This window comes from Falco naumanni, chromosome 2 (assembly GCF_017639655.2).
Source record: "Falco naumanni isolate bFalNau1 chromosome 2, bFalNau1.pat, whole genome shotgun sequence".
NCBI classification, from domain to species: domain Eukaryota; kingdom Metazoa; phylum Chordata; class Aves; order Falconiformes; family Falconidae; genus Falco; species Falco naumanni.
The window spans coordinates 107,686,363-107,701,054 of NC_054055.1; the positions used below are offsets into that span (position 1 = coordinate 107,686,363).

At 37.7% G+C, this 14,692-nt stretch overlaps 1 long non-coding RNA gene across 2 annotated transcripts in view; it reads right to left on the reverse strand.

Moving 5' to 3' along the window:
• The window catches only part of LOC121083028, a 331,847-nt gene that overhangs the window by 125,040 nt on the left and 192,115 nt on the right, over positions 1-14,692 (reverse strand). The window lies entirely within an intron of this gene.

A 14,692-nucleotide genomic window follows, 5' to 3' on the forward strand; every position in this document is an offset into this window, starting at 1 on the left:
GCTACAATTATAGCACACCACTTACAACACTGAAACTAATTTTAAAGGAAGAATTTTGGATCAACATCACAAAAACTCAAAAAGAGGTCATTAAGACCTAACCATTAAGGCTAGGGTACTAGCCTTGAAACAGCAGATATAGATTGAATCCTTCATGCCAGCCCAAATCACTTTATCAACTGTGAGCTGATCTCTGGGCCACAGATCCAAAACCAGCAAGGTACCAAAACTTTTCTAATGGAAATGGGGTACTTTCAAAGATCTCAGCCTTGGTCTCTCTCTTCCTCTGCCTTTTCTGTACATCAATAAAATGGGACTAGTAAAATTCTGTCCTATACATTAATGTAAATAGAGGTGGTGGGCAGGGGGGGAGGGATCCACAGATAGCTTAAGTAATGCAAAACAGGCAAGCCCCAGCCTGCATAGAAAGTCTAGAAGATGGAGCACACAGCAAACTGCCAGACTGCTCTGAGAAATCTTTAAAAACACTTGTATCAAGAGTTGATGCTCTGTGTCTCTTATTTCCCTCATACAATGAATTTCCACCTTAGGTCTACCTTTTTCCTCAAGAATGGTCTTGGCAATCACCAGTGCTCTGTATGATCTCTAGCTGTATCCCATCAATACTATACCAAGGAATTCAAAACAAGACAAGACAAACAAACAAAAACCCCGAAGGAAAAGAAAAAGGCTTCCTCTTTGTTCCCAATCTCATGCAGTTTCTACATTCAATTTCTACTCCTGGTTATCCAAGTTGATCTTGTTCATTTCTAAACAGCTATTTTCCCATGATTGTCGTTATTGCTGTTTCAAGTTTTCACCATTTGATTTGAGCAAAGTATCCTATTCTCTATTTTAGTTCTTTCTACCTACCTTTTAAACACTGTATCCTCAAAGCTTTAATACACAGTTCAGATGACCATCTTGTATTCAACAAAGCATTCAAAGATGAGATATGTTTCCAAAGTCCCTGTGGACAACATTTGTCATCTACATATACAAAAACAGTCAAATAGACAAAGAACGGGGAGCAGATGAAAAATAAAACCGGAACAATACGATAATTCATAAAATGCAGTGATCCACAATACATCTGCCATACAGTCAGTCTCTGCATTTATGACTTTAATGCCCACATGCAGAATGGCCAAGAGTCTTTTCCTCTTTCTTACTGCAAGTGACTGCAGCTGGCTGACTCCTGAGATAATGCCAAAACCAGTCTCTAGGATGCAAGTGACCCTACTAAATTTTGTATCATCTCACAGCACAGTACAGCAACACAAAAAAATTAAAAAAAAAATAATTTATGTGCAATTGACATCTGATATTGACTCTTCACAGTTTGTGTTGTCTCTTCAACATGGTTTTTATACTACTTCCCTTAGTGGCCCAACCTCTCCATAATTACAGAGTTCAGAGAGCGTGCTGGCTGGCACTGCCCGCTGCTTTAAACAGACCTCTGTAAACCAAATGGAGGCTGTAAAAGCAGTTCATAGCCTTAGCTACTTCAATTACTTTCTGAACAGTCACATGAAGATACATGCATAAATTAACTCCAGGTAATTCTAAGGTGCTACACTAAAAATCTGTTTAAATGTAAGGAACACAAAAACGTCAGTGAAGCAGCTGGGAGTGTTATTTGCTTTGCTACAGTGAAATCTCATACTTGGTTAGATGTTGAGAATTAATTGGATAGCCAAGCAATAAATAGGAACAAAATAATCTTCCCACTCTTGCCAGGACCAGATATTTTACCACCATTATTAGGTGGGGGGGAAGAGGAGTGAAGGAAAAAAAAAAAGTGAACCCAATTGTTTCTATACACTTAATATATGTTTAATACAAACGAACAAGATTAAAAGTCTGGTACTGCTCTACCAGCCTCAGCTTCAAAGTTTTCAAATATAGTTAAATGAAACCAAATGCAGTTAAATGAATACTAACTGATTTCTTATAAAACACTGAATTCTTTTGCTTTTTGTGGTGTCTGGGATGCACTTCCAATAACTGAAGCCAACAGAGCTCAGATCTGGAAAATTAGTTTTGCTGAAAATAGACAAGCAACTCTAACATTTACGCTAACATCATCTGGAAAAAAAACGAGCAATCTTTTGTACTTCATTTGAAAGGGTTGAATAAATGTCAGTAGCAGGCAATTTCCCATTCTGACCAGGACTGGCTATCTACATGAAAACACAAAATTACTTGTAAATCAGATTGCTACTTTCCTGCTCTTTTCTTCCTTCAAACTGCCACCAAATATTAACCTACATCTCACTGTCTGTACCATTCCCCAATAGCTCTGAATGAAAACAATTGCAAAGCAAAATGCAATAATACCATAAAGTTTGAAAACAAACTATCTTATGTCTTTTCTTATTAGCAGTTATTCAGAATTTCTTTTGTAATACCATCTAGTCCTCAAAGAGAGGTCCAATGGTCTTCCTAATATTAAGGAGGAGAATTTTTTAGCCAGTGTAAATACTTCTTAGCTTATACAAGTATGGATGAATCCATTTTTATTAGGTGTCTCTCAAACTTCACCTTGTTTCTAAGCAGATCAATCAAAAATGAACTACCTGTCACTCACATCAGTGAAAAAGCAAACATACACAACATTTCATCTCTGTAGAGTATACATGGAGACAGTCAGCTTACCACTCACATACTCATGCCATCCCCCATTCTATTTAATCTTTCAGAAGTAGCATTCCTTTTATCCAAATTAAACTCATACTACCTTTCTGTTATCTCTTTATGAACATCTGGCCATCAACTCAAGCTGGGTATGGCTAAAACAAAATATTGAGACTTTGTCTCACAGAAGTTCCTTCCATAAAATGCTTTTCAATCTTTCTAAAACCCTTAACATCTGGCCTTCACTGATAGGACTCATAAATTTCCTTCTATGTCTTCATAGGAAGCATACTCTTTCTTTATGTCACCAGCTGTATGTATGGCCTTTCCCACCTACATCCTCAACCAAATGTCTGTCACATGTTCCCAAAATATAATTTCTCAATTATGGCAATCATTCTTCTCTTGCTTTCACAAACCTATATGCTTAAATCCATCCAAGTTTGGTTAGTTTTGGTTTTTTTTGTTTTTTTTCCTATTGTCCTCCTTTTTAGCTCCCTGGACACCCCCTAGGGCAAGGTCTCACTGATGTGGATCTCCAGAGTGGTCTGTGCTGACAGCCTGCATTAGTATACTTTGGAACAAGCATTACTGCATTACTTCCCATGCTTCCCATCGTGCTAGGGAGTAACGCGTGTAAAAGCACCTTTAACTATGTGATGCTTTGGTCTTCTATCACTTTCTCAGTCTCCCACCACAGCCTCTTTCAACAAAAGGCTGGGTTTATTTCAAAATTCTTGTTTACCATAGACAGCTACAAAAAATGTGAGAACAGCCACACCAGCTGGATGCTCAGACTGCTTAGAATGCTAACCTATGGTCAGCTATATGTCATCTTCTATCTATATTTAATTCTTATTTAGATTACATTTAAGCCTGTATGCCTTCAGATTTGTAAATTTGGTTGTCTTCCATGAAAACAGCTCTTCAGCAAAATCAAATATTTAAAATAAACTAAATGAAATAATAAAAAAAATGCCTGTTCTTTCTACACTATGACCTTTTTTGTGAATGAAATGGAGGGGAAGATCAATAATTCACAGACTTTGGCACATCGGTTACACATCCAGTTAGTAATTCTCACTTTACTTTGGTTGTAAAATTTCTCAGTTTTTCACCTTATGTCCAGCTCTGTTAATGGTTCCTCACTTTTTGTTGTGACCTACTTTGTGCGTCAGCCTTTGTTTTGGTTTTGCAAAGTTGGAATGCCATATCACTAATAATTACCTAGATCATTTTTGAATATGACAATGATATCTCTTGTATATACCAGTGTATGAGGCATAACACACAATAAAAAGCGATGAGGTATTTATTTGTAGAGATTTAATAGTGTGCTGAGGCTACACCACATAGATGCATAATCATGTTGACTTTGAAAAAAACACTTTAAAATTAAATTAATAATCACAGAATCATAGAATGGTTAGGGTTGGAAGGAACCTTAAAGACCATCTAGTTTCAACCCCCCTGGCATGAGCAGGGACACCTAGCACTAGATGAGGTTGCTCAAAGCCCTGTCCAGCCTGGCCTTGCATGTTTCCAGGAAGAGGCATGCACAGCTTCTCTGGGAAACATGTTCCATTTTCTCGCCATCCTCACAGTAAAGAATTTCTTCCTATTCTCTAACCTAAATCTAACCTCTTTAGCTTAAAACCATTACCCCTTGTCCTATCACTATATGCCTTTGCAAAAAGCCCCACTCCAGCTTTCCTGTAGGCCCCCTTAAGGTACTAGTAGGCTTCAGTAAGGTCTCCCTGGAGCCTTCTCTTCTCCAGGCTGAACAACCCCAACTCTCTCAGCCTATCTTCATAGGAGAGGTGCTCCAGTCTTCTGACTATATTTGTGGCCCTCCTCTGAAGTCACTCCAACAGGCCCATGTCCTTCTTATGTTTGGAGCCCCACAGCTGAATGCAGTACTCCAGGTGGGCTTTCATGAGAACAGCGTAGAGGGAGAGAATCACCTCCCTCAACCTGCTGCTCACACTTCTTTTGATGCAGTCCAGGATTCAGTTGGCTTTCTGGGCTGCAAACACATATGGCTGGGCCAAGTAGAACTGCTCATCCCAACACCACCAAGTCTTTCTCCTCAGGACTGTTCTCAGTCCATTCTCCTTAATAATAATGCCTTTCACCATGTTATTCTACAGATGTCCATTGCACAACTATGCTGAGCTGAATTAAGTTACAAAATTGTAAAGATAATTCAGGAATCAAAATACTAAGCCTTTCAGTAAGGAACAGAACTTTCCTGGAAGACTTGAAAGCACTAAAAAAACCCAATAAAAAAACTTGTTTTCTCTCAGATTTTCATCTGACATCAAATTCAACCATCATTTCTCTAAATAAAGAACCTTAACATTAAGCCTGCTTAGTGAAGTTGATCAAAACCACTGATTCCAAAGGATCTTGAAACAATATTTATGTACACAGAGTATTTAGAAAGTATCCAAGTTTGAGTGCCAATATAATACCATGAGAAGAAAAATTTTTGTGCTTTGAAACATTCAATATGTTTTAAAAAAATTAAAATATATTACATATTAATTTCTGGATGTGCGTATGCATGTATTTATAGACTGTCTTCTGGTGCCTAACTTCATAACCTCCAAGTAGCTTCAGAATATGAGGTTTTGTTATTTGGTATGTATCTACATAAATATATTTAATGTATACATATATTTTACTATGAAAGCACATTAAACCAAAAACAATCCCAAACAGTAAGTTTTTGGTTACATTCTCATTACAAAACAGTATTTATATGACAATAGATAATTTATAATCTGTACTCAATTGCTTAATGCTCTGAAAGGACAATTGTCATTGTCTAAGTAGCGTTTCAGCACATCTTTCTGGTCCTATTACTCAATGTTTTATCTCCTTTAGATACTTTTCAGATCACCTAAAACTTAACAGGACATTACTAGTTTCTGCAAGGTTGTTTCTTGTTTCTTTGGCAAATACCATACAATCCAAGCACTCCACAGACCTTCATCACTTCAGCTAAAAGAATACCACACATACATACATGAGACCATTGTGCTGAAAAGTGCCATTAGCATTGTTTCTGTTTAATGGGCAGAAAATTAGCAAGCTCAGTTTATTTTGGGTACCCAAGCAAGCTTCTCACAGACTGATATTTTCAGAGTGCTTGTTTCTGTATATTCAAAACACATCTCCCCTGTTTTTTTGCTGGAGTTGTGAGTTCCCAGGTGTCACACTGGAAGCCACAAGTACCTCCCCCAAGTACTCTGCAAATAAGGAACAAATGATAGGGGTCCATCTGAGCAGGAGAACATATATACGATATATGCACGACCTGAGTCATAGGGCAGGCGCAGAAAGAGGACTCTGCTCTCCAGGGCATTCTAAACGCAAATTTCTTCCTGGGGGGTAAGTACAGGCTGGTAAAAACAAGGGATATGTGCTGCCATGCTGCGGGGACCTCAGATGTGAAGCAGTAGCTGGTGCTGAGAGAACCAGACCCTCCCCCTTCCCCAGCCCCTTCCTGAGCAGATGTACATGCAGGTGCGAGTCCAACACATCAGACACACTCCAAACAAGGTGTCTAACTCCCTTTGATTTTTTTTTGAAACTCCATTCCAGAGAACTACTACATTTTTGCTTCAACATGGGGTCAGAAGATTTAAAAGCTCCTTAACAAAACACAAAATATAAAGAGTAAAGCTTGCATATTTTAAATGTTCATCAAGGTAACTCTTATTCTAAACAACAATAAGCAGTTAAGTAATCTGAAGGGAAGAGCCCAGAAAAACAACAGTATAGGCCCTGCCATAATATAATCAGTATAAAAGATGTTATAAGCAAACCTTTCTCTTCTGTCCAGCAATTTTAAAGCAGTAAATAAATTGAATACTGATATGAAGCATATACACCGTTCTAGATTAAGATACAAAACTAAATATCATGCAAAAGTAAAGCAAATCCTTTAACCATAATAGATATTAAAAATATAGGGATTTTATTATTATGCTGCATTACTATAGCCACTTAGTTACCTCCTCACTGCATCATCATCAGTTCTCTGCTGTCCAAGGTAACAGGAGCCTGGATTTCCCAGAAACTGGAGGGACTGAAAGGCTGGAGAGGCAAAGGAGGAAAGGGGTATAGTGGAGAGGTAATACAGATCATTTTGGAGAGAATGCCAAGACCAAGATGTAGCTCCACACAGCTGGGTGTGATGCAGCAAAGCTCTACGTCCGTCACAGAACAGTGCTGCTCTGAGCCTCTGCTTCCTGGAGGGCCAGGCACCATACAGTTCTGCCAGCGTGGGTTCAGTGCTGTGCTCAAGTTATTCAGCACTCTTGTGCTGTTTGGGGAGTGCAGAGAAAAGGCATAGAGTGAAGTCTGGTCTCTTGGAGTTTACCAGTACTGCCTGTCAATGCTTGCATGTTTGCTACACCTGACCTAAGAAGACCTTTTGGAAATGAAGCAGGAGGAAGTGATAGCAACTGCAAATAGATTCGCTGTGGGTTTGGGACAGCTGACACTGAGTCCAAACTGATACCTGTTGGACTTGCCTCTGCATACATTTTCTGTGTTCCTCATCCAGGAAAAGTGATGTAGGGACATTCAAGTTATGTTTGCGTGGAGCCTGTCGGGTTCATAAAGGGTCTGCTAGTTAGAGCCCTATGCAGCATGAAAGTAGCCAATGCACTGGAGGACTTAACTGGTTTTATAATTGATACAACCATATTAATACAAGACTGAGATCTAAGGTATAAAAACAGGGATCCAAACTGGCTCTGCATTTATGACAGGATTAATCAAAAACCAGACTGACAGCAATGTACTGAATTATAACTGTAGCTCAGTTGTTTATCTTGGCTACTCACTGCAAAACATATTCATATAGTAAATGATTAAATTATGATATACATAAGTTAAGCACTACACAGCTCATTGGCATTTCTTTGCTTATTATCAGTCAAGACTAAATTCAAAGATATGGTGGGTCAGTATTTTTGTGGATCAGTTGTTCATCTCTCTCTAAATGGAAGGACAACATACCAGGAAAAAAAAAATCAACATGGTGGTGTGTTGTTGAAACAGATTTTTCCCAGCACATCTGTAGTAAGCAGGATGTCAACTAACAAATTGTTCCTTGAATTCAACTAACCAACATTTCTGAATAACTTGAGTTTTGAACTTCCCCCAGTATAGAGGAATAAGAACGGTATGACATTCGTAAGTTTGTTTTACTGCAGTATTTGTTCAAGAGCAGCCAAAATTGCTTAGTGTCCTAGACTAAATTACTTTTCTACCCCAGAGAGAGGGTGTTCCCTCTAAACCAGAGATGACGGTACAGGAATTTCAGAAAGTATTGCTTGCATTTTACTGATCTTCAGATGGCTAACACACAAGATTTTAAGATACAGTACTAGCAGTCTGAAAGTTATAAAATATTTAAATTATCTGCCTTTGAAAAGCAAATAAAGAGTCTTAAAAATATCTAGTATTCTATTAAAGGTATAGTCTTTTTACTGCTTTAAGCACCAGGTTATCAAAGTACCCTCAGTAGCCCATTAAGAGCTAGAAGCAAAGTCTGTCATAGTTGCTTCATTTCCTCTTTCCCTACGGGGGAAATTACATGTAAAATATAATGTTTTGTTAAAGTTTCTTTTATTTCATTGTTTTAATATATGCATATACATACTTCTATGTTTGTGTCAAACAAAGCTACATAAATCGTGCCTTGCACTTGAGTTTCCATAGAAAGTGGCTGCCACTACTCTGAACAGTCCTTAGAAAGGCTGAGGAAACAAGCCTTATAAAGGTAATAAAAAGTTCCAAAGTTCCAGTGTGCATAAATGGAGTTTATTATAGAGATATTTCTACTTCAAAATTAAGGCAATTTTTTGAAAGTAACTTCAGCCACTCATTACCTTCAAAATAAGCATGATCTTGTACTAAAATCTCTATTCTTTGGGAACATCTTGTCTTTAGAAGCCTAGATTTCATATCCTGGAATCACAGAATAAATGAGTTTGGAAGGGATGTCTAGAAGTCATCTAATCTGATCCCCTGCTCAAAGTAGGTCTAACAGCAGGTTCCTCAGCAGCTTGTCTACACAAGGCCTGAACAATTCCAAGGATGGATATTCAAATATCAAATACAAATCTCATATCTAGCTGATTGTTCCTGGAGGGGCACATCCATGTCCTCATAGGTTTTCAAAGCTAGCTGGGATCACAATGGTGCTTTATTCTGATTTTCTGCATAATGAAGTCAAAGAGGTGGACTCGCTAATTTCTGTATCAACTTCTTATTGAATAAGGGCATGTCTACAATATTTTTTTATGTAAAGAGTTGAAATTCGAGAGACTTCAATGCATTCCATATTAATTTATAATTCATACCATGTAATATTAAACTCTATCCCATTTTAACAGACTGTCTAGAAGATGGTCATTTTTGGTTCAGAACATACATCCTTCTAGCCTTGTCTTGCATTATGTCATCTTTCAGTACAAAAGCTTCTCTTGCAGTTCAGTTATCCTAAGCACAGACAGCAATTACCTTCTAGGTATCAAACTGCTTACTAATCCCAGGGGATTTAAAATAAATGTGAAGCTATACGGGGGGTGGAGTGGGGGGTGAGGGGAAGAATGGGAAAGCGGTGGGGGGAAGGCACACAGACAGTCAAAAAGAAAAAGATCTTCTAGAAAGTTTGCATCTCAGTGCCACCAGAATTTCAAAGAACACTTAACTGCTGGTCATTTTATCAGCAGTAGTGAAAAGAAAAAAAAAAAAAAAAACCATTCAGTTTTGTAGTCAAGAGCTAATCCACTTAGGTACTTCTGTCATACAGCACAAAGTAAAGTTTAGGTTGAGCTGAAGGCTGGAAGAGAGAATCGGGGATTGTTTTCCACCTGAAAGCTGTTCTACTCTTCTGTCTTGTGCAAATTCAACTGAGTCAGAGAGAGCTCTTTGCACTGGATGGTTAAAGCTGTGGGTTTGAGTTTAAAGAACTTCCTTAACATGTGGTCATGTACTTGCCAGGGCTCTAACTCTTACTGTTAAGCCTTTCCAGAAAGAGTCTTAATCTGACAAAAGTGTCTGTCTCCTTGAAAAACAATTAGGCAATTACATTGCAAAGTCATGAAAAAGTACTTCCTTTAAAACCTATGAAGACATCAGGCACCTGCATGTGCAATGTAGTCCTCAAAGTAGAAAGTCAGGATAACAAGGTCAACGCTTTTCCTTTTGAAAGATGTTATCTGGATAAGATTATGACTCCTAGAGAGTTCAGAAAAAGGAAAAACACAAAATACAAACAAAAAACTACAACAGGCAGTAAAAACCAACCAAGTGAAAAAGAATTTTAAACAAAATAAGCAAGAATGATGTGAGATGAGAAGTATTTTTTTCTGCAACCACACTTAACCCATTCAGTAGCATCTAAGAGATGTACAGAAGGTCAGTATCATTTTTTGCTTAATTAGATTCAAGGATGAAGGAATTAATAAAATTGCAGGGCCCCTTCATCCATTGTTTTGAAAACAGAGTTTTCAGGACCATGAGAGCAAGAAGAATATGGCTTCCACACAAATCAGACTTGACCAAACATTTTGTAACTGTGTCAACGAAGAATCTCCTAAGCTACTCTGTAGGGAAGGAATGGAAATAGGAAGCACCTATATAGGAAGCAGAACCCCAAGTATTACCAAGTGAGCTCCTGCAATTCAAGCTAGCTGATCTATAGGAGTGCAATACGCAATCAGACAAGCACTCAGCAGGTCTCTCTGAGATGTCACTGTTGAGGCCAGTAAGCAGCCAAAGAAACAAAATGTTGCTGTAGACTACAGCATTAGAAAGCCCACCAAAGCAAGATTCCCACAGAAGAAAAATGTTCCCCGCAACTCCCCCTCTCCTTAACAAGAAAAGACAATGGAAAGAATGTCATCAGAATAATGTACCTTTCATAAGAAAGTACAGGATGACAGCATTTAGCTATCCCTTTAAAGAAGAATCTAATGTTACTCTGCCACTGACTTCTGCTTGTCCAGCTCAGCATAAGGTATGATGTTCACTGGGGCCTCTCAGTGACCTGAAATTAGTGGGACTCAGAGTCTAGGGGCTTCAACTGTACTCAAGTCCTAGTGTTTATCATTAACCATGTGTCACTGAGGGCCTGGAGACAGTCAAGCCTGAGCAACACTGAAGCCATGTATGCCTCCGCTAGCATTACCTCAGCCAACCTCAGCACCTGCGCACCAATAAAAGCTGGGCTGCCATCAGAGGCTAAGCATGCAGCTGGAGGGCTTTGGACAGCAGTGCTGGGAATTTGACCGCGCCACTATGCACCCCATGAGACTTTTGGATCCCCATAACTTCACTCTAACTCTTAGTATGACAAGATGCCAGTTAAAGATACATTTTTGATACAAACCTAACAAGACATGCCTTCTTAATAGAGAAAATGGCAATTTATTCTGCAGATTAAGAGCAAAGGACCACTTCTACTGTTCCCTACGAGAAAAGAACACAGCATACAACAAGGATAAAGCCTATTTAGCAGTTGTACATAAAGCAGACTTAATTTTGTCTGGAGTCTTCAGATACTATAACAATAAAATAAGAACAAGTTATGGGTGCTAGTTATTATTTTCATATGGTTACCGAGCAATTTATTGCTAAAGATAGGTATCTGACACTGTCTCCCATAACTGAATCTCTCTTCTGTTACCACTTTGCTTATCATTCACGCCAATGTTACATCTAACAGAGGAGTGTTAGCTCATTGAGAAAACAAACTAATTTATTTCACGTATAAGATGCCCCATAGACTCCTCTGATGCACTACTCATAGAAATCTACTCCTGTTGGGCTGATCCTTTGAGGATCAGACAATAGTTAACGCAAGTATACATCAAGACTTGAGGAGGAGAAAACTTGCAACACCGAAGAGAAAATCTAAGTAAAGTATGAAGCACTAAGGCAGAGCTAGCCCAGATGTTTTTGCAACAATAATTAGTGGCCATCTCCAACATAGGAAGTGCTACACAAAACACTGCATAAAATGTAAAATCTCCAGCTGTGCATACTACAAAGAAATATTCTGGAGACAAGTTTTGTACATGATTATCCATGTTAACTTAGGCTAGAAGTTTGGGTATGCTAGCAATACCACAGCATTTATTTTTCATGTCTATCTGCTCTACTGCATATGTTTTCCTTATTTTGTTCCACACATTTTTATACCCTTAACTAATCTGTGATTCAGAAGGCCATTCTGTACCATTGAATATTTTCAATCCTTTTAAAATCAGCCCCAAATGCTAATATGCTATATAGATATATCTGTATCTATCTCTATATAGGGGTGTGTACACACACACACACACATTTCACACACATACAAATTAACCCTAACGGAATTGCTTCCAACTGTAGTGCTAGAATACTGTTTCCCCCACCAGATGGCAGTAACTTCAACTTAATATAAACCAGACTGGTTGCCACATGTACAGCAAACAATGGCATTCGTTATATTTGGTTTTTTCCATGAGAGGGAAATGCTGTATTTTTTCAACATCTAGAGCTAGTCCAATTTCCTTCTAGTTAACGACAAATTGAAGGATAAAGTTTACTACCAACAGTTAAGCTCAACTTTGATCAGTGTATCCTACAAGATTTTTTTTTAAAACATGTACCATCCCATATGGTTATTTTTTCAGTATACTGTACTTTCATCAGATTTTGAAAAATATGGGTGTTATTTCCAGTCATTGTCTTCTTCCAAGAGTAATTCCCAACCAGAAATGACTGAGTAACTTTCAACTGCATAATGAACTTAAACTTTTACAATAAATAATTAAAATTACTAAAGCACTCCAAAGAAGGGCAAAAAATAGAAAACATCTTGTGCATAATCGTTTGACAAAAATACAGAGTGTGCAGACTTCTTGACTTATGAAAAATTCAGGGTACCAACTACAGCAAAAATGTTGCAGGTAGCACATACTACATTACATATAGCCTAAATTGTCTTTAATGTGGGAGCTAACAATTGCTTCTACTGGTAAGAGTAGAACAGGCAATCTAAAAATAATGTAATCTGGTGGATAAGGACTGCCCTGTAGGATATCCAGCTTTAGAAGCCACTCATCTATAGCTTCCGGCCAAAAGATTATTGTTTCATTTTTATTTTTTGAAAGAAATATTTTTGAAAGAAATTTTCCAGAAGATGTCATATATTATAAAAAGAGGAGTTCACTCCTATTCTACTAGTATTGGTGTTCATAATGATTAAGTAGGTTTATACTCAGCTTTATACCAACTGCAAAAATAATCTCAAAAATGCATATTCTTATTAATAAAACACACTCATCTTTCAATAAATTTGCAACCAAATACACAGTCTGTTTGGACAGCTGGCTTCCACTGTCCTACAAACACAGATTCAGATCCCCTTTTTTTTTTTTTTTAAGGATTATTAGTTTTTAGGTAGAAAGATGAAGTTGAGCAAAATTTTCTCCAGATATACAAAGCAAATATGTTCCATGATGGAAAGAAGAGGCCATAAAAATAAAGAGAAAAAGAAAAAAGACATGGATTTTGTGGACAAACAGAAGCTTTAGGAAAAAAAAAAGGACAGTGAAAGAGAAACTGGTCTTAGACACGCAGAAAATGAAAGAAATGAACCAAGACCTAGCAAAAGATTCACAGTAAAAGGAGGAAATGTAAGCAGGAGGGAAAGAAATTATGATTGTGAAGCCTTTGGGAAGAGAGAGGAGGAAAGTAAAGGAAAGCAAGAGTGTTGCTATTGAGCTTGGCTTTAGGAGTGCAATTGCAATGAAGCTCAATTTATTTCATAGAAAAGCTAGGTCTTTATTACCTGCTCCAGCTGAAATATGCTGGTGAATTACTGCTTTTAAGAATACCGTGTTATGTCCACTTTCTACTAACTCAACATTAAGCATCCAGCCATACTTTTCCTCCACACTTCACAGCTAATGTTACTGAATATTTCACTTTTCATAACCAGCTCCTCTACATAAACCAAAAAAACCCTGGCATCCTAAATCAATGACATTTGAACTGAAGACAAGCTCTAGATACAGTATTATTCTTTAAAAGACCTTTTCATAAACTTTTCATTATGGCTTGATGTTCTTCTGAGATTGCACATTTACATCAGCTGGAAGTATAAGCAGAATCCACCATAAAAGTAAGATATTCCTAACATCTGAAGGATAAGGAAAAGTAAAAGTAACAAGGACTTTTTAGTATGAACCTAGCCAAAATGGTTTTGAGAGTGCCAACCTGTGTGAATAACCACACACTCAAAATTCATCTTTAGATCAGAAAGACAAACTGAATGAGTCACCGTTGAAGTGGACAGAGTAAGCACAGGGATCCACTGTTCAACATAAGGTCCCAGCATAAAGAGTTTAGCACAACCCTGCAACATTCAAAGGGCCAGTATAGTGGGAGTTACATATAACTGCTTTTTTCTCCAGCTGTGGTATCAGTAGTAATCCTACAGTAATGTTCAGAAATTCCTGTATATTTTGAAAAGGATACAGGAAGAATAGAGGTGAAAGAAGAGCAACAAAACCTGAGTACTGGAGAATACGTGTTATAGTGAAAGTCTTAAAAGATATCAGATCTATATATACAAACATGTAGCAGTGATTATAGGAAAACAACTACCATCTGTAAGTGCCAGAAGAAAACAATGGCTCAAAGCTGAAGCTCATCAAATTTAAAACAGGTAGAAGGCACAATTTTTGAGTTTGTTTCAGGAATTAATCACTTTTGCGATCAAGATAAATAGTGGATTAAATACAAAAATAAAGCCTTTCCTGCTTCAAAGACAAAATACAAGGGGTTAACAGCACAAAACATAAAAATTGAAGAGTTTAAACTACATGGTCCAATGGCACATTCTGATTTGAAACAGTATCGATCTCCATGAAAGGTGTGAAGTAATTAATCGCATCTGTAAGGAATAATATTTTGAATCACATCAAGGGGCTCCCAGCCTTCCCACAGGTGAGAGAGCTGGCAGTTAACCTTTCTTAGA